The 27,990-nt window shown below is 49.0% G+C and overlaps 1 long non-coding RNA gene across 1 annotated transcript; it reads right to left on the minus strand.

Annotated features, from left to right (window-relative positions):
* On the minus strand, positions 1-27,826 carry LOC116970339. Its single transcript, XR_004411108.1, has 4 exons — positions 27,694-27,826; positions 26,298-26,335; positions 3,424-3,463; positions 1-215 (listed from the first exon to the last, which is right to left on the minus strand). It is a non-coding gene; the product is annotated as an uncharacterized LOC116970339 (long non-coding RNA).
* Between the last annotated feature and the right edge of the window lie 164 nt (positions 27,827-27,990).

The raw sequence follows: 27,990 nt of genomic DNA on the forward strand, positions 1-27,990 counted from the left end.
GGTAGAAACAAACGCAGACGCAGTTTAATCAGTATCAGTGCACTCGCTGAAAATAATTGTATACAACTCGATAGAAGCCCACACTCAGCACCATCCATCACCCGGTCTTGAAGCATGGGGGGGGGGGGGGGGGGGTGGGGGTCCAACAGGTAACAGGAGAAGGGTCGAGTCTCCTTTCCATAGACGTGATTAGCAAAGATGTCACGAACGAGGATCTGGAAAAAACAATTCAGTCACCACAAACTCAAATATGTTCTGAACCACACAAGACTATTGTTATTATTCCACTGGTGTTTTTTTATGTGTAGGTTTGCGTGTGGGCGGGAAAGTGGGAGAGTCGAGGACAAGAGGTCACAGCCTCTGAACTAAAGGACATTCTTTCACAAAGGAATTCTCTGCCACAGAAGGTAGTTGAGGCCACAGTTCATTGGCTATATTTAAGAGGGAGTTAGATGTGGCCCTTGTGGCTAAAGGGATCAGGGGGTACGGAGAGAAGGCAGGTACAGGATACTGAGTTGGATGATCAGCCATGATCATATTGAATGGCGGTGCAGGCTCGAAGGGCCAAATGGCCTACTCCTGCACCTATTTTCTACGTTTCTATGAAGGAATTTCTTTAGTCAGAGGTGGTGAATCTTTTTTTAGTTTAGATTTAGTTTTGAGATACAGCGCAGAAACAGGCCCTTCGGTCCACCGGGTCCGTGCCGACCATCCACGCACATCAACACCATCCTACACCCACTGGGGACATGTTTTACATTTACACAAAGCCATTTAACCTGCAAACCTGCACGTCTGTGGAGTGTGGGAGGAAACATTCCTGATATAGTAGTGGCCAGAGGATCTGGGGTGACGGAGGAACTGAAGGAAATCCACATTAGGCAGGAAATGGTGTTGGATAGACTGATGGGACTGAAGGCTGATAAATCCCCAGGGCCTGATGGTCTGCATCCCAGGGTACTTAAGGAAGTGGCTCTAGAAATCGTGGATGCATTGGTGATAATTTTCCAATGTTCGATAGACTCAGGATCAGTTCCTGTGGATTGGAGGGTAGCTAATGTTATCCCACTCTTTAAGAAAGGCGGGAGAGAGAAAACAGGGTATTATAGACCAGTTAGCCTGACATCGGTGGTGGGGAAGCTGCTGGAGTCAATTATAAAAGATGAAATAGCGGCACATTTGGATAGCAGTAACAGGATCGGTCCGAGTCCGCATGGATTTACGCAGGGGAAATCATGTTTGACTAATCTTCTGGAATGATTTGAGGATGTAACTGGGAAAATGGACAAGGGAGAGCCAGTGGATGTAGTGTACCTGGAGTTTCAGATTGCATTTGATAAGGTCCCACATAGGAGATTAGTGGCCAAAATTAGGGCACATGGTATTGGGGGTAGAGTGCTGACATGGATAGAGAAGTGGTTGGCAGACAGGAAACAAAGAGTAGGGATTAACGGGTCCCTTTCAGAATGGCAGGCAATGACTAGTGGGGTACCGCAAGGCTCGGTGTTGGGACCGCAGCTATTTACAATATACATCAATGATTTGGATGAAGGGATTCAAAGTAACATTTGCAAATTTGCAGATGACACAAAGCTGGGTGGCAGTGTGAACTGTGAGGAGGATGCTATGAGAATGCAGGGTGACTTGGACAGGTTGGGGGGGGTGGGCAGATGCATGGCAGATGCAATAAATGTGAGGGTATCCACTTTGGTGGCAAAAACAGGAAGGCAGATTACTATCTAAATGGCGTCATGTTGGGAAAAGGGGAAGTACAACGGGATCTGGGGGTCCTTGTTCATCAGTCTATGAAAGTAAGCATGCAGGTACAGCAGGCAGTGAAGAAAGCGAATGGCATGTTGGCCTTTATAACAAGAGGAATCGAATATGGGAGCAAAGAGGTCCTTTTGCAGTTGTACAGGGCCCTAGTGAGACCACACCTGGCGTATTGTGTGCAGTTTTGGTCTCCTAATTTGAGGAAGGGCATTCTTGCTATTGAGGGAGCCCAGCGTAGGTTCACCAGGTTAATTCCCGGGATGGCGGGACTGTCATATGCTGAGAGAATGGAGCGGCTGGGCTTGTATACTCTGGAGTTTATTTTTATTTATTTTATTTATTTTATTATTTATTTCGAACAGAATAAAAGAATATAAAGCAAGTGTGAAACAGCATCCAAAAAACAAAACAAGAATATTTATAAAGTGTCATAAACAATATCTATAAATAAATGGAATCGTATGTGTCCGAAAAGGAGCAGGAAGAAGACAAAGCTTATTAATTCCCACCCCTTATTCAACTGCTTGTAATTATCTTATACACATTTAGCAGCTATATGTACACCATATGTACACCAGCTACTATATGTACACCAAATTATTTACATTTATACACTAATCAAATATTTACAAAGCCATACAAAAAAGAAAAAAAGAAAAAGAAAAAACCCTCAAATACTATACCAATATCTTAGTCATATATACAACCCATCACCCGATAATCATCCTTCCCAATACAATCAGTATAACAAATATCCCATCACAATCACCTATCCTCATCCCAATATACGTTAAAACAAGTGTTTTTGTACATCTTTTTAAACTGAATTCGAAGGATGAGAGGGCATCTCATTGAAACATATACGATTGTTAAGGGCTTGGACACGCTGGAGGCAGGAAACATGTTCCCGATGTTGGGGGAGTCCAGAACCAGGGGCCACACAGTTTAAGAATAAGGGGTAAGCCATTTAGAACGGAGACGAGGAAACACTTTTTCACCCAGAGAGTTGTGAGTCTGTGGAATTCTCTGCCTCAGAGGTCGGTGGAGGCAGGTTCTCTGGATATTTTCAAGAGAGAGCTAGATAGGGCTCTTAAAGATAGCGGAGTCAGGGGATATGGGGAGAAGGCAGGAACGGGGTACTGATTGGGGATGATCAGCCATGATCACATTGGATGGCGGTGCTGGCTCGAAGGGCCGAATGGTCTCCTCCTGCAAGGGGGAGGGGATGGAGAGAGAGGGAGAGCAAGGTTTCACTTGATGTTAGTGAAGTCAATGTTCATACCGCTGGGGTGTCAGCTGCCCAAGAGAAAATATGAGGTGCTGCTCCTCCAATTGATGCTGCCTGACCTGCTGAGTTACTCCAGCACTCTGTGAAATGTCACCTATCCATGTTCTCCACAGATGCTGCCTGACCCGCTGAGTTACTCTAGTGTTTTGTCTCCGCCTGACCCGATCAAACCCACCATTGCTTGGTCTACTGATGGCCATTGGTAGGGAGGAGATGATGGGCTGATCTACCAATGTGCAGGCGACGGGATGTACAAGAGCCACTCTCAGGAAGTGGAGATGGTGCGGACACCTCCCTCCCCCCCTCCCCCCTCCCTATCCCCCCTCCCCCCTCCCCCCCCCCTCCCCTCAGGGTATACCTACCCCTGCCTTATGGCCGCAGTTCACAGGGTTAGTTTTTCATCTGGAAGACAAATGATGGAGAACAGGTTTAGACAAGGCAATCACTGTCTTCTCCCCCTCCGCTGCCTCCCTCTCACCTTCCCTCCATCCTCTCCCCTCCCCTCGCTCCTTCTCTCCCACTCCCTCCCTTCCCGCTCTCCATTCTCCCTTTCCCTCTCTCAATCCCTCTGCATCCCCCTCCCTCTCTTCTTCCTCCCTCCATCCCCCCTTGCTCTCTATTCTCCCCTTCCCCCTCTCTCTCTCTCAAATCCTTTCTCCATGTTTCCCTAACCTCCCCCTCCACCCCCCCCCCCTTTCTCCATTCTCCCCTTCCCTCTCTCCCTTCCCCCCATCCCTCTGTAAGGCAGCAACTCTGACCCTGCGCCACTGTGCCGCGCTGAGGCTGCGAATTGCATGCAATAGACAATAGACAACGGGTGCAGGAGGAGGCCATTCAGCCCTTCCAGCCAGCACCGCCATTCAATGTGATCATGGCTGACCATCCCCAATCAGTACCCCGTTCCTGCCTTCTCCCCATATCCCCTGACTCCGCTATTTTTAAGAGCCCTATCTAGCTCTCTCTTGAAAGCATCCAGAGAACCGGCCTCCACCGCCCTCCGAGGCAGAGGATTCCACAGACTCACAACTCTCTCGGTGAAAAAGTGTATCCTTGTCTCCGTTCTAAATGGCTTATCCCTTATTCTTAAACTGTGCCCCCTGGTTCTGGACTCCCCCAACATCGGGAACATGTTTCCTGCCTCTAGCGTGTCCAAACCCTTAATAATCTTATATGTTTCAATAAGATCCCCTGTCAGTGTTTCTGTGTGTCTCTGTGTCTCTGTGTCTCTGTGACTGTGTCTCTGTGACTGTGTGTCTCTGTGACTGTGTCTCTGTGACTGTGTCTCTGTGTCTGTGCGTCTCTGTGTCCCGGTGTCTCTGTGACTCTGTGACTCTGTGACTCTGTGTGACTCTGTGTGACTCTGTGTGACTCTGTGTGACTCTGTGTGACTCTGTGTGTCTCTTAGTCTCTGTGACACTTAGTCTCTGTGTCTCTGTGACTCTGTGTCTCTGTTCCTATGTCACTCTGTGTCTCTGTCACTCTGTGTCTCTGTCACTCTGTGTCTCTGTGACTGTGACTCTGTGACTGTGACTCTGCGACTGTGTCTCTGTGTTTCTTAGTCTCTGTGACACTTAGTCTCTGTGGCTCTGTGTCTCTGTCACTGTGTCTATGTGTCTCTGTGACTCTGTGACTCTGTGACTCTGTGACTCTGTGACTCTGTGCGTCTCTTTAGTCTCTGTGACTGTGACTGTGTCTCTGTGGCTCTGTGTCTCTGTCACTGTGTCTATGTGTCTCTGTGACTCTGTGACTCTGTGACTCTGTGTGTCTCTTAGTCTCTGTCTCTGTGTCTCTGTGTCTCTGTGACTATGTGACTATGTGACTCTGTGACACTGTGTCTCTGTGACTCTGTCTCTGTGTCTCTGTGTCTCTGTGTCTCTGTGACTGTATGTCTCTTAGTCTCTGTGACACTTAGTCTCTGTGTCTCTGTGTCTCTGTCACTCTGTGACTGTGTCTCTGTCACTCTGTGTCTCTGTGACTGTCTCTGTGACTCTGTGACTGTGTGGCTGTGTCTCAGCGTGTCTCTGTGTGTCTCTGTGACTGTGTCTCTCAGTCTCTGTGACACTTAGTCTCTGTGTCTCTGTGTTTCTGTTTTTCTGTCACTCTGTGTCTCTGTGACTGTCTCTGTGACTCTGTGTCTCTGTGACTGTAACTCTGTGACTCTGCGACTGTGTCTGTGTCTCTGTGACTCTGTCACTGTGTCTCTTAGTCTCTGTGACTGTGTCTCTGTCACCCTGTGTCTATGTGACTGTGTGTCTCTTAGTCTCTGTGACTCTGACAGTGTCTCTGTGACTGTGTCTCTGTGTCTATGTGACTGTGACTGTGACTGTGTGTCTCTTAGTCTCTGTCTCTGTATCTATGTCACCCTGTGTCTCTGTGTCTCTGTGTGTCTTAGTCTCTGTGACTCTGTGACTATGTGACTGTGACTCTGTCTCTGTGACTCTGTGTCTCTGCGTCTCTGTGTCTCTGTGTCTCTGTGACTGTGTCTCTGTGACTCTGTGTGACTGTGACTCTGTGTGTCTCTTAGTCTCTGTCTCTGTATCTCTGTCACCCTGTGTCTGTGTGTCTCTGTGACTCTGCGTGTCTCTTAGTCTCTGTGACACTTAGTCTGTGTCTCTGTTTCTCTGTCACTCTGTTTCTCTGTCACTCTGTGTCTCTGTGTCTCTGTCACTGTGTCTCTGTGTCTCTGTCACTCTGTGACTGTGTCTCTGTGTGTCTCTTAGTCTCTGTGACACTTAGTCTCTGTGGCTCTGTGTCTCTGTGACTCTGTGTCTCTGTGACTGTGTCTCTGTGACTCTGTGTCTCTGTGACTCTGTGTCTCTGTGACTCTGTGACTCTGTGTCTCTGTGACTCTGTGACTGTGACTGACTCTGTGTGTCTCTTAGTCTCTGTCTCTGTATCTCTGTGACTGTGACTCTGTGTCTGTGTGTCTCTTAGTCTGTGTCTCTGTGACTGTGACTGTGTGACTGTGTCTCTGTGACTCTGTGTGACTGTCTGTGTGATTCTGTGTGTCTCTGTGACTCTGCGTGTCTCTTAGTCTCTGTGACACTTAATCTCTGTGTCTCTGTTTCTCTGTCACTCTGTGTCTCTGTCACTCTGTGTCTCTGCGACTCTGCGACTCTGCGACTCTGCGACTCTGCGACTCTGCGACTCTGCGACTCTGTCACTCTGCGACTCTGTCACTCTGCGTCTCTGTCACTCTGCGTCTCTGTCACTCTGCGTCTCTGTGACTCTGTGTCTCTTAGTCTCTGTGACACTTAGTCTCTGTGACAATTAGTCTCTGTGTCTCTGTGGCTCTGTGTCTCTGTGTCTCTGTGTCTCTGTGTCTCTGTGACTCTGTGACTCTGTGACTCTGTGACTCTGTGACTCTGTGACTGTGTCTGTGTGTCTCTTAGTCTCTGTGTCTCTGTGACTGTGTCTCTTAGTCTCTGTGTCTCTGTGACTCTGGGACTGTGACTCTGTGTCTCTAAGTATCTGTGACTCTGTGACTGTGTCTCTGTGACTCTGTGTCTCTTAGTCTCTTTCTCTGTGTCTCTGTGACGCTGTGTCTGTGTCTGTGACTCTGTGACTGTCTCTGTGACTCTGTGTCTCTGTGACTGTGTCTCTGTGTGACTGTGTCTCTGTGACTCTGTGTGTATCTTAGTCTCTGTGACACTTAGTCTCTGTGTCTCTGTGACTGTGTCCCTGTTTCTCTGTGACTCTGTGACTGTCTCTGTGTCTCTGTGTCTCTGTCACTCTGTGTGTCTCTTAGTCTCTGTGACACTTAGTCTCTGTGACTCTGTGTCTCTGTCACCCTGTGTCTGTGTCTGTGTGTCTCTTAGTCTCTGTGACTGTGACTATGTGACTGTGTGTCTGTGTCTCTGTCTCTCTGCGACTCTGTGTCTCTGTGACTGTGACTGTCTCTGTGACTGCGACTGTGTCTCTGTGACTCTGTGTCTCTGTGTGTCTCTTAGTATCTGTGACACTTAGTCTCTGTGTCTCTGTGTCTGTGACTCTGTGTCTCTGTGACTGTGACTCTGTGTCTCTGTGACTCTGCGACTGTGTCTCTGTGTCTCTGTGACTCTGCGACTGTGTCTCTGTGTCTCTGTGACTGTGTCTCTGTGACTCTGACTGACTGTGACTCTGTGTGTCTCTTAGTCTCTGTGACACATAGTCTCTGTGACACTTAGTCTCTGTGACTGTGTCTCTGTCACTCTGTGTCTCTGTGACTGTGTCTCTGTGGCTCTGTGTCTCAGTCACTGTGTCTATGGGTCTCTGTGACTGTGTCTCTGTGACTCTGACTCTGTGTCTCTGTCAGTGTGTCTGTGTGACTCTGCGTCTCTGTGACTGTGACTGTGTCTCTGTGACTGTGTCTCTGTGTCTCTGTGTCTCTGTGACTGTGTCTCTGTGTCTCTGTGACTGTGTGACTGTCTCTGTGTGATTCTGTGTGTCTCTGTGACGCGTGTCGAGCCTTCCTCCACTAACTTACCCTCTGCTCCCTGCATGCCACGGTCGGTCCTTTTGCCTCGGGTACCCCCCCCCTGCTCCTCCCGGTTTTGCTCCTCAGGCTCTGTTGTCCCCTGCAAGGTCTTCTCTCTCTCCCACTTCTGCTCATTCTACCCCTTCTGTTTCACCTGGCTCACCTGTGCCTCTCCGTTCCCCCTCCAAGCTGGGTTCTCCACCCACCTTCTCTCCCCCTCCTGTTTCTGTTCCTGTCCCTCCTCCTATTCTTTTGGGTGGGGAGGGTGAGGGTGCTGTGCGCACTCGCTCGGGTCGGATTGTAAAACCTCCGGCTCGATACGGAGAGTTTGCTTAGCTTTGCAGGTACTGTATAACCAACCTGCCATTGTTGTAACTTGTTTAAATTGTAAGGGGAAGGATGTAGATGGGTTATGCATGCAACCTATAATGTAGTTACCTCATCACCACTAACCACGCCCCATCATATTAGTATAACTGTAGTATCCTCCCTTTGTTCCTCCCACTAGGTCCCAGTACGCCTGAAGGCTGGATGCAGTCAATGCTGGGACGTGTGCCATGTGCTATATATTAAACTCTCAGTAAAGGTTACAGTGTGTCAGATATCACTCCTTTACAGTCTCTGTGTCTCTGTGTCTCTGTCACTCTGTGACTCTGTGACTCTGTGACTGTGACTCTGTGACTCTGTGACTCTGTGACTCTGTGACTCTGTGACTCTGTCACTCTGTGTCTCTGACTCTGTGTCTCTGTGACTCTGTGTCTCTTAGTCTCTGTGACACAGTCTCTGTGACACTTAGTCTCTGTGTCTCTGTGACTGTGACTCTGTGACTCTGTGTCTGTGTGTCTCTTAGTCTCTGTGACTCTGTGTCTCTGTGACTGTGTCTCTGTCACCATGTGTCTCTGTGTCTCTGTGACTGTGTGTCTCTTAGTCTCTGTGTCTCTGTGACTCTGGGACAGTGACTCTGTGTCTCTGTCTCTGTGACTCTGTGACTCTGTGACTCTGTGACTCTGTGACTCTGTGACTCTGCGTCTCTTAGTATCTGTGACTGTGACTGTGACTCTGTGACTCTGTGACTCTGTGTCTCTGTGACTCTGTGACTCTGTGACTGTGACTGTGTCTCTGTGACTGTGTGTCTGTGACTGTGTCTCTGTGACTGTGTCTCTGTGACTGTGTCTCTGTGACTGTGTCTCTGTGACTGTGACTCTGTGTCTCTGTGACACTGTGTCTGTGTGTCTCTTAGTCTCTGTGACTCTGTGACTGTGACTGTGTCTCTGTGACTGTGTCTCTGTGACTGTCTCTGTGACTGTGTCTCTGTGACTGTGACTCTGTGTCTCTGTGACACTGTGTCTCTGTGACACTGTGTCTGTGTGTCTCTTAGTCTCTGTGACTCTGTGTCTGTGTGTCTCTTAGTCTCTGTGACTGTGTGTCTCTTAGTCTCTGTGGCACTTAGTCTCTGTGGCACTTAGTCTCTGTGTCTCTGTGTCTCTGTGGCTCTGTGGCTCTGTGACTGTGACTCTGTGTCTGTGTGTCTCTTAGTCTCTGTGACTCTGTGTCTCTGTGACTGTGTCTCTGTCACCATGTGTCTCTGTGTCTATGTGACTGTGTGTCTCTTAGTCTCTGTGACTCTGGGACTGTGACTCTGTATCTCTGTGACTCTGTGACTCTGTGACTCTGTGACTGTGTCTCTGTGACTCTGTGTCTCTGTGACTCTGTGTCTCTGTGACTCTGTGACTCTGTGTCTCTTAGTCTCTTAGTATCTGTGTCTCTGTCACTCTGTGTCTCTGTTTCTCTGTCACTCTGTGTCTCTGTTTCTCTGTGACGCTGTGTCTCTGTGACCGTGACTCTGTGACTGTGTGACTGTGTGACTGTGTCTCTGTGTCTCTGTGAGACTCTGTGTCTCTGAGTGACTCTGTGACACTCAGTCTCTATGTCTCTGTGACTGTGTGTCACTTAGTCTCTGTGACACTTAGTCTCTGTGTCTCTGTTTCTCTGTCACTCTGTGTCTCTGTCACTGTGACTCTGTGTCTCTGCGACTGTGACTCTGTGTCTCTGTGACTTTGTGTCTCTGTGACTGTGTCTCTGTGACTGTGTCTTTGTGACTGTGTGTCTCTTAGTCTCTGTGACACTTAGTCTCTGTGACTGTGTGTCTCTGTGACTCTGTGTCTCTGTGACTCTGTGTCTGTGTGTCTCTTAGTCTCTGTGACTGTGTCTCTGTCACCCTGTGTCTCTGTGTCTCTGTGACTCTGTGTGTCTCTTAGTCTCTGTGACTGTGACTGTGTCTCTGTGACTGTGTCTCTGTGACTGTGTCTCTGTGACTGTGTCTCTGTGACTGTGACTCTGTGTCTCTGTGTCTGTGTGTCTCTTAGTCTCTGTGTCTGTGTGTCTCTTAGTCTCTGTGACTCTGTGACTGTGTGTCTCTTAGTCTCTGTGTCACTGTGACTCTGTGACTGTGTCTCTGTGACTCTGTGTCTGTGTGTCTCTGTGACTGTGTCTCTGTGACTGTGTCTGTGTGTCTCTTAGTCTCTGTGTCTCTGTGTCTCTGTGACTCTGTGTCTCTGACTCTGTGTGTCTCTTAGTCTCTGACTCTGTGTGTCTCTTAGTCTCTGTCTCTGTGTCTCTGTGACTGTGTCTCTGTGTGACTGTGACTGTGTGTCTCTTAGTCTCTGTGACACTTAGTCTCTGTGACTGTGTCTCTGTGTCTATGTGTCTCTGTGACTCTGTGTCTGTGACTCTGTGTCTCTGACTCTGTGTGTCTCTTAGTCTCTGACTCTGTGTGTCTCTTAGTCTCTGTCTCTGTGTCTCTGTGACTGTGTCTCTGTGTGACTGTGTCTCTGTGACTCTGTGTGACTGTCTCTGTGTGATTCTGTGTGTCTCTGTGACGCGTGTCGAGCCTTCCTCCACTAACGTACCCTCTGCTCACTGCATGCCACGGTCGGTCCTTTTGCCTCGGGTACCCCCCCCCTGCTCCTCCCGGTTTTGCTCCTCAGGCTCTGTTGTCCCCTGCAAGGTCTTCTCTTTCTCCCACTTCTGCTCATTCTACCCCTTCTGTTTCACCTGACTCACCTGTGCCTCTCCGTTCCCCCTCCAAGCTGGGTTCTCCACCCACCTTCTCTCCCCCCTGTTTCTGTTCCTGTCCCTCCTCCTATTCTTTCGGGTGGGGAGGGTGAGGGTGCTGTGCGCACTCGCTCGGGTCGGATTGTAAAACCTCCGGCTCGATACGGAGAGTTTGCTTAGCTTTGCAGGTTCTGTATAACAAACCTGCCATTGTTGTAACTTGTTTAAATTGTAAGGGGAAGGATGTAGATGGGTTATGCATGCAACCTATAATGTAGTTACCTCATCACCACTAACCACGCCCCGTCATATTAGTATAACTGTAGTATCCTCCCTTTGTTCCTCCCACTAGGTCCCAGTACGCCTGAAGGCTGGATGCAGTCAATTCTGGGACGTGTGCCATGTGCTATATATTAAACTCTCAGTAAAGGTTACAGTGTGTCAGATATCACTCCTTTACAGTCTCTGTGTCTCTGTGTCTCTGTTTCTCTGTGACTCTGTGACTCTGTGACTGCGACTGTGACTGTGACTCTGTGACTCTGTGACTCTGTGTCTCTGTGTCTCTGTGTCTCTGTGTCTCTGTGTCTCTGTGTCTCTGTGACTCTGTGTCTCTTAGTCTCTGTGACACTTAGTCTCTGTGACACTTAGTCTCTGTGTCTCTGTGACTGTGACTCTGTGTCTGTGTGTCTCTTAGTCTCTGTGACTCTGTGTCTCTGTGACTGTGTCTCTGTCACCATGTGTCTCTGTGTCTCTGTGACTGTGTGTCTCTTAGTCTCTGTGTCTCTGTGACTCTGGGACAGTGACTCTCTGTCTCTGTGACTCTGTGACTCTGTGACTCTGTGACTCTGTCTCTGTGACTCTGTGACTCTGCGTCTCTTAGTATCTGTGACTCTGTGACTCTGTGACTCTGTGACTCTGTGACTCTGTGACTCTGTGACTCTGTCTCTTAGTCTCTTAGTATCTGTGACTCTGTGACTCTGTGACTCTGTGACTCTGTGACTCTGCGTCTCTTAGTATCTGTGACTCTGTGACTCTGTGACTGTGACTCTGTGACGCTGTGTCTCTGTGACTGTCTCTGTGACTGTGTCTCTGTGTGACTGTGTTTCTGTGTGACTGTGTTTCTGTGTGACTGTGTGTCTCTGTGACTCTGTGTGTCTCTTAGTCTCTGTGACACTTAGTATCTGTGACTGTGTCTCTGTTTCTCTGTGACTGTGTCTCTGTGACTCTGTGTGTCTCCAAGTCTCTGTGACACTTAGTCTCTGTGACTCTGTGTCTCATTCACACTGTGTCTGTGTCTGTGTGTCTCTTAGTCTCTGTGACTGTGACTATGTGACTGTGTCTCTGTCTCTCTGTGACTCTGTGTCTCTGTGACTGTGACTCTGTCTCTGTGACTGCGACTGTGTCTCTGTGACTCTGTGTCTCTGTGTGTCACTTAGACTCTGTGACACATAGTCTCTGTCACTCTGTGTCTCTGTCACTCTGTGTCTCTGTCACTCTGTGTCTCTGTCACTCTGTGTCTCTGTGACTGTGTCTCTGTGACTGTGTCTCTGTGACTCTGTGTGTCTCTTAGTCTCTGTGACACTTAGGCTCTGTGACACTTAGTCTCTGTGACTGTGTCTCTGTCACTATGTGTCTCTGTGTCTCTGTGACTGTGTCTCTGTGGCTCTGTGTCAGTCACTGTGTCTATGTGTCTCTGTGACTGTGTCTCTGTGACTGTGACTCTGTGTCTCTGTGACTGTGTGTCTGTGTGTCTCTGTGACACTGTGTCTCTGTGACTTACTCTGTGTCTCTGTGACTCTGTGACTCTGTGTCTGTGTGTCTCTTAGTCTCTGTGTCTCTGTGACTGTGTCTGTGACTGTGTCTCTGTGAGTCTCTGTGTGACTGTGTGTCTCTGTGTGTCTCTTAGTCTCTGTGACACTTAGTCTCTGTGTCTGTGACTGTCTCTGTCGCTCTGTGTCTCTGTCACTCTGTGTCTATGTGTCTCTGTGACTGTGTCTCTTAGTCTCTGTCTCTGTGTCTCTGTGACTCTGTGTCTCTGTGACTATGTGACTCTGTGACACTGTGACTCTGTCTCTGTGTCTCTGTGACTCTGTGACTCTGTGACTGTGACTGTGACTCTGTGTGACTGTGTCTCTGCGTGTTTCTGTGACTCTGTGTGTCTCTTAGTCTCTGTGACACTAAGTCTCTGTATCTCTTTGTCTCTGTCACTCTGTGACTGTGTCTCTGTGACTCTGTCACTTTGTGTCTCTGTCACTCTGTGTCTCTGTGACGGTCTCTGTGACTCTGTGTCTCTGTGACTCTGTGACTGTGTCTCAGCGTGTCTCAGCGTGTCTCTGTGTGACTGTGTGTCTCTGTGACTGTGTCTCTTCGTCTCTGTGACACTTAGTCTCTGTGTCTCTGTGTCTGTTTCTCTGTCACTCTGTGTCTCTGTCACTCTGTGTCTCTGTGTCTCTGTGACTGTCTCTGTGACTGTGTCTCTGTGACTGTAACTCTGTGACTCTGCGAATGTGTCTCTGTGTCTCTGTGACTCTGTGTCTCTGTCACTCTGTGTCTCTGTGACTCTGTGTGTCTCTTAGTCTCTGTGACTGTGTCTCTGTGACTCTGCGAATGTGTCTCTGTGTCTCTGTGTCTCTGTGTCTCTGTGACTCTGTGACTCTGTGACTCTGTGACTCTGTGTCACTGTGACTGTGACTGTGACTCTGTGTGTCTCTTAGTCTCTGTCTCTCTGTCACCCTGTGTCTCTGTGTCTCTCTTAGTCTCTGTGACTCTGTGACTATGTGACTGTGACTCTGTGTCTCTGTGACTCTGTGTCTCTGTGTCTCTGTCTCTCTGTGACTCTGTGTCTCTGTGACTGTGACTCTGTGACTCTGTGTCTCTGTGTCTCTGTGACTCTGTGTGACTGTGTCTCTGTGTGTCTCTGTGTGACTCTGCGTGTCTCTGTGTGTCTCTGCGTGTCTCTTAGTCTCTGTGACACTCAGTCTCTGTGTCTCTGTTTCTCTGTCACTCTGTTTCTCTGTCACTCTGTGTCTCTGTTGCTGTGTCTCTGTGTGTCTCTTAGTATCTGTGACATTTAGTCTCTGTGGCTCTGTGTCTCTGTCACTGTGTCTATGTGTCTATGTGTCTCTGTGTCTCTGTGTCTCTGTGTCTCTGTGTCTCTGTGTCTCTGTGACTCTGTGTGTCTCTTAGTCTCTGTGACTGTGACTCTGTCTCTGTGACTGTATCTCTGTGACTGTGTCTCTGTGACTCTGTGTCTCTGTGACTCTGACCCTGTGTGTCTCTTAGTCTCTGTCTCTGTATCTCTGTGACTGTGACTCTGTGTCTGTGTGTCTCTTAGTCTCTGTCTCTGTGTCTCTGTGACTGTGTCTCTGTGACTGTGACTGTGTGACTGTGTCTCTTAGTCTCTGTGACACTTAGTCTCTGTGACACTTAGTATCTGTGTCTCTGTGTCTCTGTGTCTCTGTGTCTCTGTGACTCTGTGACTCTGTGACTCTGTGTCTGTGTGTCTCTTAGTCTCTGTGTCTCTGTGACGCTGTGTCTCTGTGACCGTGACTCTGTGTCTCTGTGACTCTGTGACTGTGTCTCTGTGACTCTGTGACTGTGTCTCTGTGTCACTGTGTCTCTGTGTGACGGTGTCTCTGTGACTCTGTGTGTCTCTTAGTCTCTGTGACACTTAGTCTCAGTGACTCTGTGTCTCTGTCACCCTGTGTCTGTGTCTGTGTTTCTCTTAGTCTCTGTGTCTCTGTCACTCTGTGTCTCTGTGACTGTGTCTCTGTGGCTCTGTGTCTCTGTGACTCTGACCCTGTGTGTCTCTTAGTCTCTGTCTCTGTATCTCTGTGACTGTGACTCTGTGTCTGTGTGTCTCTTAGTCTCTGTCTCTGTGTCTCTGTGACTGTGTCTCTGTGACTGTGACTGTGTGACTGTGTCTCTTAGTCTCTGTGACACTTAGTCTCTGTGACACTTAGTATCTGTGTCTCTGTGTCTCTGTGTCTCTGTGACTCTGTGACTCTGTGACTCTGTGTCTGTGGTCTCTTAGTCTCTGTGTCTCTGTGACGCTGTGTCTCTGTGACCGTGACTCTGTGTCTCTGTGACTCTGTGACTGTGTCTCTGTGACTCTGTGACTCTGTGACTGTGTCTCTGTGTGACTGTGTGACTGTGTCTCTGTGACTCTGTGTGTCTCTTAGTCTCTGTGACACTTAGTCTCAGTGACTCTGTGTCTCTGTCACCCTGTGTCTGTGTCTGTGTTTCTCTTAGTCTCTGTGTCTCTGTCACTCTGTGTCTCTGTGTCTCTGTGACTGTGTCTCTGTGGCTCTGTGTCTCTGTGACTCTGACCCTGTGTGTCTCTTAGTCTCTGTCTCTGTGTCTCTGTGACTGTGTCTCTGTGACTGTGACTGTGTGACTGTGTCTCTTAGTCTCTGTGACACTTAGTCTCTGTGACACTTAGTCTCTGTGTCTCTGTGTCTCTGTGTCTCTGTGACTGTGTCTGTGTGTCTCTTAGTCTCTGTGTCTCTGTGACGCTGTGTCTCTGTGACCGTGACTGTGTCTCTGTGACTCTGTGACTGTGTCTCTGTGACTCTGTGACTGTGTCTCTGTGTCTCTGTGTGACTGTGTCTCTGTGTGACTGTGTCTCTGTGACTCTGTGTGTCTCTTAGTCTCTGTGACACTTAGTCTCAGTGACTCTGTGTCTCTGTCACCCTGTGTCTGTGTCTGTGTTTCTCTTAGTCTCTGTGTCTCTGTCTTTCTGTGTCTCTGTGTCTCTGTGACTGTGTCTCTGTGGCTCTGTGTCTCAGTCACTGTGTCTATGTGTCTCTGTGACTGTGTCTCTGTGACTGTGTGTCTGTGTGACTCTGTGCCTCTGTGTCTCTGTGACTGACTTTGTCTCTGTGACTCTGTGACTGTGACTCTGTGACTCTGTGTCTGTGTGTCTCTTAGTCTCTGTGTCTCTGTGTCTGTGTTTCTCTTAGTCTGTGTCTCTGTGTGACTGTGTCTGAGACTCTGTGACTGTGTCTCTGTGACTGTGACTGTCTCTGTGAGTCTCTGTGTGACTGTGTCTCTGTGACTCTGTGTGTCTCTTAGTCTCTGTGACACTTAGTCTCTGTGTCTCTGTAACTGTCTCTGTCACTCTGTGTCTCTGTGACTGTGTGTCTCTTAGTCTATGTGACACTTAGTCTCTGTGACTCTGTCTCTGTGGCTCTGTGTCTCTGTCACTGTGTCTATGTGTCTCTGTGACTGTGTCTCTGTGTTTCTTAGTCTCTGTGTCACTGTGACTCTGTGTCTCTGTGTCACTGTGACTCTGTGTGTCTCTTAGTCTCTGTCTCTGTGTCTCTGTGACTCTGTGTCTCTGTGACTACGTGACTCTGTCTCTGTGTCTCTGTGACTCTGTGTCTCTGTGACTCTGTGACTGTGACTCTGTGTGACTGTGACTCTGTGTGACTGTGTCTCTGCGTGTCTCTGTGTGACTGTGTGATTCTGTGACTGTGTGTCTCTTAGTCTCTGTGACACTTAGTCTCTGTGTCTCTGTGTCTCTGTCACTCTGTGTCTCTGTGTCTCTGTGACTGTAACTCTGTGACTCCGCGACTGTGCCTCTGTGTCTCTGTGCCTCTGTGTCTCTGTGACTGTGTCTCTGTGACTATGTGTGTCTCTTAGTCTCTGTGACTGTGTCTCTGTCACCCTGTGTCTATGTGACTCTGTGTGTCTCTTAGTCTCTGTGTCTCTGTGACTCTGACTGTGTCTCTGTGACTGTGTCTCTGTGACTCTGTGACTGTGTCTCTGTGACTGTGTCTCTCTTAGTCTCTGTGTCACGGTGACTGTGTCTCTGTGACTCTGTGACTGTGACTCTGACTGTCTCTGTGACTATGTGATTGTGACTCTGTGACTGTGACTCTGTGACTGTGACTCTGTGACTGTGACTCTGTGTGTCTCTTAGTCTCTGTCTCTGTATCTCTGTCACCCTGTGTCTCTGTGTGTCTCTTCGTCTCTGTGACTCTGTTACTATGTGACTGTGACTCTGACTCTGTGTCTCTGTGACTCTGTGTCTCTGTCTCTCTGTGACTGTGTCTCTGTGACTGTGACTGTGACTCTGTGACTCTGTGTGACTGTGTCTCTGTGTGTCTCTTAGTCTCTGTGACACTTAGTCTCTGTGTCTCTGTTTCTCTGTCACTCTGTTTCTCTGTCACTCTGTGTCTCTGTCTCTGTGACTCTGTGACTCTGTGACTCTGTGTGTCTCTCAGTCTCTGTGACTATGACTCTGTCTGTGACTGTGTCTCTGTGACTGTGTCTCTGTGACTCTGTGACTCTCTGACTCTCTGACTCTGACTGTGTGTCTCTTAGTCTCTGTCTCTGTATCTCTGTGACTGTGACTCTGTGTCTGTGTGTCTCTTAGTCTCTGTGTCTCTGTGACTGTGTGACTGTGTCTCTGTGACTCTGTGTGACTGTCTCTGTGTGATTCTGTGTGATTCTGTGTGTCTGTGACTCTGTGTGTCTCTTAGTCTCTGTGACACATAGTCTCTGTGTCTCTGTTTCTCTGTCACTCTGTGTCTCTGTCACTGTGTCTCTGTGACTGTGACTCTGTGTGACTGACTCTGTGACTCTGCAACTGTGACTCTGTGTCTCTGTGACTCTGTGACTGTCTCTGTGTCTGTGTGTCTCTTAGTCTCTGTGACTCTGTGTCTCTGTGACTGTGTCTCTGTGACTGTGTGTCTCTTAGTCTCTGTGACTCTGTGTCTCTGTGACTCTGTCACTCTGTGACTCTGTGTCTCTGAGTCTCTTTGTCTCTTAGTATATGTGACTCTGTGTCTCTGTGTCTCTGTGACTCTGTGTCTCTGTGACTCTGTGTCTCTGTGTCTCTGTGTCTCTGTGTCTCTGTGACTGTGACTCTGTGTCTCTGTGACTCTGTGACTCTGTGACTCTGTGACTCTGTGACTGTGACTCTGTGCCTCTGTGTGTCTCTTAGTCTCTGTCTCTGTGTCTCTGTGACTGTGTCTCTTTGTCTCTGTGACGCTGTGTCTCTGTGACCGTGACTGTGTCTCTGTGACTGTGACTGTGTCTCTGTGGCTGTGACTCTGTGACTGTGTCACTGTGTCTCTGTGACTCTGTGTCTCTTAGTCTCTGTGAAACTTAGTCTATGTGACACTTAGTCTCTGTGTCTCTGGGTCTCTGTCACTCTGTGTCTCTGTCACTCTGTGTCTCTGTGACTGTGACTCTGTGTCTCTGTGTCTCTGTGACTCTGTCACTGTGTCTCTGTGCCTCTGTGACTCTGTGACTGTGTCTCTGTGTCTCTGTGTCTCTGTGTCTCTTTGTCTCTTTGTCTCTTAGTATCTGTGACTGTGACTCTGTGTCTCTGTGACTGTGTCTCTGTGACTGTGACTGTGTCTTTGTGACTCTGTGTCTCTGTGACTCTGTGACTGTGACTCTGTGTCTCTGTGTGTCTCTTAGTCTCTGTCTCTGTGTCTCTGTGACTGTGTCTCTGTGTCTCTGTGACGCAGTGTCTCTGTGACCGTGACTCTGTGTCTCTGTGACTGTGACTGTGTCTCTGTGGCTGTGACTCTGTGACTGTGTCACTGTGTCTCTGTGACTCTGTGACTCTGTGACTCTGTGACTCTGTGACTCTGTGTCTCTGTGTCTCTTAGTCTCTGTGAAACTTAGTCTATGTGACACTTAGTCTCTGTGTCTCTGTGTCTCTGTCACTCTGTGTCTCTGTCACTCTGTGTCTCTGTGACTCTGTGTCTCTGTGTCTCTGTGACTCTGTGACTCTGTCACTCTGTCACTCTGTCACTCTGTGTCTCTGTGACTCTGTGTCTCTGTCACTGTGTCTCTGTGCCTCTGTGACTGTGACTCTGTGACTGTGTCTGTGTGTCTCTTAGTCTCTGTGACTCTGTGTCTCTATGACTGTGTCTCTGTCACCCTGTGTCTCTGTGACTGTGTGTCTCTTAGTCTCTGTGTCTCTGACTCTGTGTCTCTGTGACTGTGACTCTGTGTCTCTGTGTCTCTGTGTCTCTGTGACTCTGTGACTCTGTGTCTCTGTGTCTCTGTGTCTCTTAGCCTCTGTGACTCTGTGACTCTGTGACTCTGTGACTCTGTGACTCTGTGTCTGTGTGTCTCTTAGTCTGTGTCTCTGTGTCTGTGTCTCTGTGACGCTGTGTCTCTGTGACCGTGACTCTGTGTCTCTGTGACTGTGTCTCTGTGACTGTGACTCTGTGACTGTGTCTCTGTGACTGTGTCTCTGTGACTGTGTCTCTGTGACTGTGTCTCTGTGTGTCTGTGTCTCTGTGACTCTGTGTGTCTCTTAGTCTCTGTGACACTTAGTGTCTGTGTCTCTGTGACTGTGTCTCTGTGACTGTGTCTCTGTCTCTGTCACTCTGTGTCTCTGTGTCTCTGTGACTCTGTGACTCTGTGACTCTGTGACTCTGTGACTCTGTGACTCTTAGTCTCTGTGAAACTTAGTCTATGTGACACTTAGTCTCTGTGTCTCTGTGTCTCTGTCACTCTGTGTCTCTGTCACTCTGTGTCTCTGTGACTCTGTGTCTCTGTGTCTCTGTGACTCTGTGACTCTGTGACTCTGTCACTCTGTCACTCTGTCACTCTGTGTCTCTGTGACTCTGTGTCTCTGTCACTGTGTCTCTGTGCCTCTGTGACTGTGACTCTGTGACTGTGTCTGTGTGTCTCTTAGTCTCTGTGACTCTGTGTCTCTATGACTGTGTCTCTGTCACCCTGTGTCTCTGTGACTGTGTGTCTCTTAGTCTCTGTGTCTCTGACTCTGTGTCTCTGTGACTGTGACTCTGTGTCTCTGTGTCTCTGTGACTCTGTGACTCTGTGACTCTGTGACTCTGTGACTCTGTGACTCTGTGTCTGTGTGTCTCTTAGTCTGTGTCTCTGTGTCTGTGTCTCTGTGTCTGTGTCTCTGTGACGCTGTGTCTCTGTGACCGTGACTCTGTGTCTCTGTGACTGTGTCTCTGTGACTGTGACTCTGTGACTGTGTCTCTGTGACTGTGTCTCTGTGACTGTGTCTCTGTGACTGTGTCTCTGTGTGTCTGTGTCTCTGTGACTCTGTGTGTCTCTTAGTCTCTGTGACACTTAGTGTCTGTGTCTCTGTGACTGTGTCTCTGTGACTGTGTCTCTGTCTCTGTCACTCTGTGTCTCTGTGTCTCTGTGTCTCTGTGACTCTGTGACTCTGTGACTCTGTGACTCTGTGACTCTGTGTCTCTGTGACTGTGACTGTCTCTGTGACTGCGAATGTGTCTCTGTGTCTCTGTGACTCTGTGTGTCTCTTAGTCTCTGTGACACTTAGTCTCTGTGACTGTGTCTCTGTCACCCTGTGTCTGTGTCTGTGTGTCTCTTAGTCTCTGTGACTCTGTGACTATGTGACTGTGTCTCTGTGTCTCTGTCTCTCTGTGACTCTGTGTCTCTGTGACTGTCTCCGTGACTGCGACTGTGTCTCTGTGACTCTGTGTCTCTGTGTGTCTCTTAGTCTCTGTGACACTTAGTCTCTGTGTCTCTGTGTCTCTGTGTCTCTGTGTCTGTGACTGTGTCTCTGTGGCTCTGTGTCTCAGTCACTGTGTCTATGTGTCTCTGTGATTGTGTCTCTGTGTGACTCTGTGTCTCTGTGACACTGTGTCTCTGTGTCTCTGTGTGTCTGTGACTGACTCTGTGTCTCTGTGACCGACTGTGACTCTGTGTCGGTGTGTCTCTTAGTCTCTGTGTCTCTGTGTGACTGTGTCTGTGACTCTGTGTCTCTGTGACTGTCTCTATGAGTCTCTGTGTGACTGTGTGTCTCTGTGACTCTGTGTGTCTCTTAGTCTCTGTGACACTTAGTGTCTGTGTCTCTGTGACTGTCTCTGTCACTCTGTGTCTCTGTGACTGTGTGTGTCTCTTAGTCTCTGTGACACTTAGTCTCTGTGACTCTGTCTCTGTGGCTCTGTGTCTGTCACTCTGTGTCTATGTGTCTCTGTGACTGTGACTCTGTGACTGTGTGTCTCTTAGTCTCTGTGACTCTGTGTCTCTGTCACCCTGTGTCTCTGTGTGTCTCTTAGTCTCTGTGTCCCTGTGTCCCTGTGACTGTGTCTCTGTGACTGTGTCTCTGTGACTCTGTGAATCTGTCTCTGTGACTGTGTCTCTGACTGTGTGACTGTGTCTCTGTGTGTCTCTGTGACACTTAGTCTCTGTGTCTCTGTGACTCTGTGTCTCTGTGACTGTGTCTCTGTGACTCTGACTCTGTGTGTCTCTTAGTCTCTGTGACACTTAGTCTCTGTGTCTCTGTGACTCTGTGTCTCTGTGACTGTGTCTCTGTGACTCTGACTCTGTGTGTCTCTTAGTCTCTGTGACACTTAGTCTCTGTGACTCTGTGTCACTGTCACTCTGTGTCTATGTGTCTCTGTGACTGTGTCTCTGTGACTGTCTCTGTGACTGTGTCTCTTATTCTCTGTGACTCTGTGACTCTGTGTCTCTGTCACTCTGTGACTCCATGTCTCTGTGACCCTGTGTCTCTGTGACCCCGTGTCTGCAATAACAGTGCATGCAAAACTGCAAATTACATGTAATAGACAATAGGTGCAGGAGTAGGCCATTCGGCCCTTCGAGCCAGCACCGCCAATCAATGTGATCATGGCTGATCATCCACAATCAGTACCCCATTCCTGCCTTCTCCCCATATCTCCCCAATATCCCCTAGCGTGTCCAACCCCTTAACAATGTTATATGTTTCAATAAGATCCCCTGTCAGTGTTTCTGTGTGTCTCTGTGAGTGTGTCTCTGTGACTGTGTCTCTCTGTGACTCTGTGTGTCTCTTAGTCTCTGTCACCCTGTGTCTCTGTGACTGTGTGTCTCTTAGTCTCTGTGACTCTGTTTCTGTGTCTCTGTCACTCTGTGTCTCTGTGACTCTGTGACTCTGTGACTCTGTGACTCTGTGACTCTGTGACTGTGTCTCTGTGACTGTGACTCTGTGTCTGTGTGTCCCTTAGTCTCTGTGTCTCTGTCACCCTGTGTCTCTGTGTCTCTGTGTGTCTCTTAGTCTCTGTGACTATGTCTCATGACTCTGTGTCTCTATGGCTGTGTCTCTGTGACTGTGTCTCTGTGACTGTGACTATGTGTCTCTGTGACACTGTGTCTCTGTGACTGTGTCTCTGTGACTGTGTCTCTGTGACTCTGTGTCTCTGTGACACTGTGACTCTGTGACTGTGTCTCTGTGACTGTGACTATGTGTCTCTGTGACACTGTGACTCTGTGACTGTGTCTCTGTGACTCTGTGTCTCTATGACTGCGACTCTGTGACTGTGACTGTGTCTCTGTGACTCTGTGACTGTGACTGTGTCTCTGTGACTCTGTCTCTGTGACTCTGTGTCTCTGTGACCCTGTGACTGTGACTGTGTCTCTGTGACTGTGTCTCTGTGACTCTGTGACTCTGTGATGCTGTGACTCTGTGTCTCTGTGACCATGACTCTGTGTCTCTGTGACTGTGTCTCTGTGACTGTGTGAATCTGTGTGACTCTGTGTGTCTCTTAGTCTCTGTGACACTTAGTTTCTGTGTCTCTGTGACTGTGTCTCTGTGTCTCTGTCACTCTGTGACTGTGTCTCTGTGACTCTGCGTGTCTCTTAGTTTCTGTGTCTCTGTCTCTGTGACTCTGTGTCCCTGTGACTGTGTCTCTGTGACTCTGTGTCTCTGTGACTGTGTCTCTGTGACTGTGTCTCTGTGACTGTGTCTCTGTGACTCTGTGACTGTGTGTCTCTTAGTCTCTGTGACTGTGACTATGTGACTCTGTGTGACTGTGTCTCTGTGTGCCTCTGTGTGACTCTGTGACACTTAGTCTCTGTGTCTCTGTGACTCTGTGTGTCTCTTAGTCTCTGTGTCTGTGTGTCTCTTAGTCTCTGTGACACTTAGTCTCTGTGTCTCTGTGACTGTGTGTCTCTTAGTCTCTGTGACACTTAGTCTCTGTGACTGTCTCTGTGTCTCTGTCACTCTGTGACTCTGTGTCTCTGTTTCTCTGTCACTCTGTGTCTCTGTGTGTCTCTTAGTCTCCGTGACTGTGTCTCTGTGTCTCTGTCACTGTGTATAGGTGTCTCTGTGACTCTGTGACTGTGACTGTGTCTCTGTGACTGTCTCTGTGTCTCTGTGTGTCTCTGTGACTGTGTGTCTCTCTGTCTCTGTGACTCTGTAACTGTGTCTCTGTGACTGTGTCTCTGTGACTGTGTCTCTGTTACTGTGACGCTGTGACTGTGTCTCTGTGACTGACTCTGTGTCTCTGTGAATCTGTGACTGTCTCTGTGACTGTGTGACTCTGTGACTGTCTCTGTGTCTCTGTGTCTCTGTGACTGTGTGTCTCTGTGTGACTCTGTGTGACTGTGTGTCTCTTAGTCTCTGTGACTGTGTCTCTGTCACCCTGTGTCTCTGTGACTCTGTGTGTCTCTTAGTCACTATGACGGTGTCTCTGTGACCCTGTGACTGTGTCTCTGTGTGTCTCTGTGTGACTGTGTGACTGTGTGTCTCTGTGACTGTGTGTCTTAGTCTCTGTAACTCTGTGTCTCTGTGACTCTGTGTGTCTCTTAGTCTCTGTGTCTCTGTGACTCTGTGTGTCTCTTAGTCTCTGTGACACTTAGTCTCTGTGACTCTGTGTCTCTGTCACTGTCTATGTGTCTCTGTGACTCTGTGACTCTGTGACTGTGTCTCTGTGTGTCTCTGTGTCTCTGTGACTCTGTGACTCTGTGACTCTGTGACTCTGTGACTCTGTGACTCGGTGTCTGTGTGTCTCTTAGTCTCTGTGACTGTGACTCTGTGTATCTCTGTGTCTCTGTGTGACTGTGACTGTGACTCTGTGACTGTGTCTCTGTGTCTCTGTGACAGTGTCTCTGTGTCTCTGTGTCTCTGTGACTGTGTCTCTGTGTCTCTGTGACTGTGACTCTGTGTCTCTGTGACTGTCTCTGTTACTCTGTGACGCTGTGACTGTGTCTCTGTGACTGACTCTGTGTCTGTGAATCTGTGACTGTCTCTGTGACTGTGTGACTCTGACTCTGTGTCTCTGTGACTGTGTGTCTCTGTGTGACTCTGTGTGACTGTGTGACTGTGTGTCTCTTAGTCTCTGTGACACTTAGTCTCTGTGACTCTGTCTCTGTGGCTCTGTGTCTCTGTCACTCTGTGTCTATGTGACTGTGACAATAGGTGCAGGAGTAGACCATTCGGCCCTTCGAGCCAGCACCGCCATTCAATGTGATCATGGCTGATCATCCACAATCAGTACCCCATTCCTGCCTTCTCCCCATATCTCCCCAATATCCCCTAGCGTGTCCAAACCCTTAACAATGTTATATGTTTCAATAAGATCCCCTGTCAGTGTTTCTGTGTGTCTCTGTGAGTGTGTCTCTGTGACTGTGTCTCTGTGACTGTGTCTCTCTGTGACTGTGTCTCTCTGTGACTCTGTGTGTCTCTTAGTCTCTGTCACCCTGTGTCTCTGTGACTGTGTGTCTCTTAGTCTCTGTGTCTCTGTGACTCTGTGTGTCTCTTAGTCTCTGTGACACTTAGTCTCTGTGACTCTGTGTCTCTGTCACTGTCTATGTGTCTCTGTGACTCTGTGACTCTGTGACTGTGTCTCTGTGTGTCTCTGTGTCTCTGTGACTCTGTGACTCTGTGACTCTGTGACTCTGTGACTCGGTGTCTGTGTGTCTCTTAGTCTCTGTGACTGTGACTCTGTGTATCTCTGTGTCTCTGTGTGACTGTGACTGTGACTCTGTGACTGTGTCTCTGTGTCTCTGTGACAGTGTCTCTGTGTCTCTGTGTCTCTGTGACTGTGTCTCTGTGTCTCTGTGACTGTGACTCTGTGTCTCTGTGACTGTCTCTGTTACTCTGTGACGCTGTGACTGTGTCTCTGTGACTGACTCTGTGTCTGTGAATCTGTGACTGTCTCTGTGACTGTGTGACTCTGACTCTGTGTCTCTGTGACTGTGTGTCTCTGTGTGACTCTGTGTGACTGTGTGACTGTGTGTCTCTTAGTCTCTGTGACACTTAGTCTCTGTGACTCTGTCTCTGTGGCTCTGTGTCTCTGTCACTCTGTGTCTATGTGACTGTGACAATAGGTGCAGGAGTAGACCATTCGGCCTTTCGAGCCAGCACCGCCATTCAATGTGATCATGGCTGATCATCCACAATCAGTACCCCATTCCTGCCTTCTCCCCATATCTCCCCAATATCCCCTAGCGTGTCCAAACCCTTAACAATGTTATATGTTTCAATAAGATCCCCTGTCAGTGTTTCTGTGTGTCTCTGTGAGTGTGTCTCTGTGACTGTGTCTCTGTGACTGTGTCTCTCTGTGACTGTGTCTCTCTGTGACTCTGTGTGTCTCTTAGTCTCTGTCACCCTGTGTCTCTGTGACTGTGTGTCTCTTAGTCTCTGTGACTCTGTTTCTGTGTCTCTGTCACTCTGTGTCTATGTGTCTCTGTGACTATGTGACTCTGTGACTCTGTGACTCTGTGTCTCTGTGTCTCTGTGACTGTGTCTCTGTGACTGTGTGTCCCTTAGTCTCTGTGTCTCTGTCACCCTGTGTCTCTGTGTCTCTGTGTGTCTCTTAGTCTCTGTGACTATGTCTCTGTGACGCTGTGTGTCTCTTAGTCTCTGTGACACTTAGTCTCTGTGACTCTGTGTCTCTGTTTCTCTGTCACTGTGTCTCTTAGTCTCTGTGACTCTGTGTCTCTGTGTCTCTGTGACTGTGTGACTGTGACTCGGTCACTCTGTGTCTCTGTGATTGTGACTCTGTGTCTCTGTGACTCTGTGTGTCTCTTAGTCTCTGTGACTCTGTGTCTCTGTGACTGTGACTCTGTGTCTCTGTGACTGTGTCTCTGTGTCTCTGTGACTGTGACTCTGTGACTCTGTGACTCTGTGACTCTGTGTCTCTGTGATTCTGTGTCTCTGTGTCTTTGTGACCCCGTGTCTCTGTGACTCCGTGTCTCTGTGACCCCGTGTCCCTGTGACCCCGTGTCCCTGTGACCCCGTGTCTCTGTGACTGTGACCCTGTGACCCCGTGTCTGCAGTAACAGTGCATCCAAAACGGCAAATTACATGTAATAGACAATAGGTGCAGGAGTAGGCCATTTGGCCCTTCGAGCCAGCACCGCCATTCAATGTGATCATGGCTGATCATCCACAATCAGTACCCCGTTCCTGCCTTCTCCCCATATCTCCCCAATATCCCCTGACTCCGCTATTTTTAAGAGCCCTATCTAGCTCTCTCTTGAAAGTATCCAGAGAACCGGCCTCCACCGCCCTCTGAGGCAGAGGATTCCACAGACTCACAACTCTCTGTGAGAAAAAATGTTTCCTCGTATCCGTTCTAAATGGCTTACCCCTTATTCTTAAACTGTGGCCCCTGGTTCTGGACTCCCCCAACATCGGGAACATGTTTCCTGCCTCTAGCGTGTCCAATCCCTTAACAATGTTATATGTTTCAATAAGATCCCCTGTCAGTGTTTCTGTGTGTCTCTGTGTCTCTGTATGACTGTGTCTCTGTGACTGTGTCTCTGTGACTCTGTGTCTCTGTATGACTGTGTCTCTGTGACTGTGTCTCTGTGTCTCTCTGTGACTGTGTCTCTGTGACTGTGTCTCTGTGACTGTGTCTCTGTGACTGTGTCTCTGTGTCTCTGTCTCTGTGTCTCTGTCTCTGTGACTGTGACTCTGTGACTCTGTGACCCTGTGTCTCTGTGTCTCTATGTCTTGGAGTTTCACCATCCCAATGACAACAGTGAATCGCTTACCTTGAGATCTTCCTCTGAGTTCACTCTGGGCTGGTTCACTGAGGAAGAGAAAGCAGACAATTCAGACAGTGGACAGGCACAAAACGCTGGAGTAACTCAGTGGGTCAGGCTGCATCTGTGGAGAACATGGATAGGTGACGTTTCACAGAGTGCTGGAGTAACTCAGCGGGTCAGGCAGCATCTGTGGAGAACATGGATAGGTGACGTTTCACAGAGTGCTGGAGTAACTCAGCGGGTCAGGCAGCATCTGTGGAGAACATGGATAGGTGACATTTCACAGAGTGCTGGAGTAACTCAGCGGGTCAGGCAGCGTCTGTGGAGAACATGGATAGGTGACGTTTCACAGGGTGCTGGAGTAACTCAGAGAGTCAGGCAGCATCTGTGGAGAACATGGATAGGTGACGTTTCACAGAGTGCTGGAGTAACTCAGCGGGTCAGGCAGCATCTGTGGAGAACATGGATAGGTGATGTTTCGGTTCGAGACACTTCTCCAAACTGAGTCAGGGGAGAGGGAATCGAGGGATTTCAACGGACTTGTAGAGAGATACAGATCAAAGGAATGAAAAACATGCAAAAGAGTAACGATGGTGGAGGAAGCAGTCCCTGGTTGGCTGAGCGCTGGGTGAAAACACAACCCTCTGTGTGAAAAACTTTCACCTCATCTCCGTTCAAAATGGCCGACCCCTTATTCTTAAACTGTGTGTGGCCCCTGGTTCCGGACTCCCCCAACATCGGGCACATGTTTCCTGCCTCTAGCGTGTCCGAACCCTTAACAATCTTATATGTTTCATTGTGTATTGTGTGCAGTTTTGGTCCCCTAATTTGAGGAAGGACATTCTTGCTATTGAGGGAGTGCAGCGTAGGTTCACCAGGTTAATTCCCAGGATGGCGGGACTGTCATATGTTGATAGAATGGAGCGGCTGGGCTTGTATACTCTGGAGTTTAGAAGGATGAGGGGGAATCTCTTTGAAACATATAAGATTGTTAAGGGTTTGGATATGCTAGAGGCAGGAAACATGTTCCCGATGTTGGGGGAGTGTAGACAATAGGTGCAGGAGCAGGCCATTTGGCCCTTCGAGCCAGCACCGCCATTCAATGTGATTTAGAACGAAGACGAGGAAACACTTTTTCTCACAGAGAGTGGTGAGTCTGTGGAATTCTCTGCCTCAGAGGGCGGTGGAGGCCGGTTCTCTGGATGCTTTCAAGGGAGAGCTAGATAGGGCTCTTAAAGATAGCGGAGTCAGGGGATATGGGGAGAAGGCAGGAACGGGGTACTGATTGTGGATGATCAGCCATGATCACATTGGATGGTGGTGCTGGCCCGAAGGGCCAAATGGCCTCCTCCTGCACCTATTGTCTATTGTACCTCAGTGCACGTGACGATAGTGAACTCACCTTGGGGGAAGAGCCATTGGTGCAACATCTTGAGGGCCCCGTAGAGGATGAAGGCGCAGAGGAGAAGTCCCATGGCGTCCTCCAGCTTGGGTCCTGACGCTCCTGGAGGAAGAGGCGGGAAAGGTCAGCTCACTGCCCATGACCCCCGACCCCACACACCCCTGACCTCAAACACAATAGACAATAGACAATAGGTGCAGGAGTAGACCATTCGGCCCTCTCTCTCCCCCTCCCCCCACTCTCCTCCCTCCCCACCCTCTCTCCTTCAGGGAGGGAGGCGAGGAGGGGGAGGGGAGG

This window comes from Amblyraja radiata, unplaced genomic scaffold (genome assembly GCF_010909765.2).
Source record: "Amblyraja radiata isolate CabotCenter1 unplaced genomic scaffold, sAmbRad1.1.pri scaffold_772_ctg1, whole genome shotgun sequence".
Lineage (NCBI taxonomy): Eukaryota > Metazoa > Chordata > Chondrichthyes > Rajiformes > Rajidae > Amblyraja > Amblyraja radiata.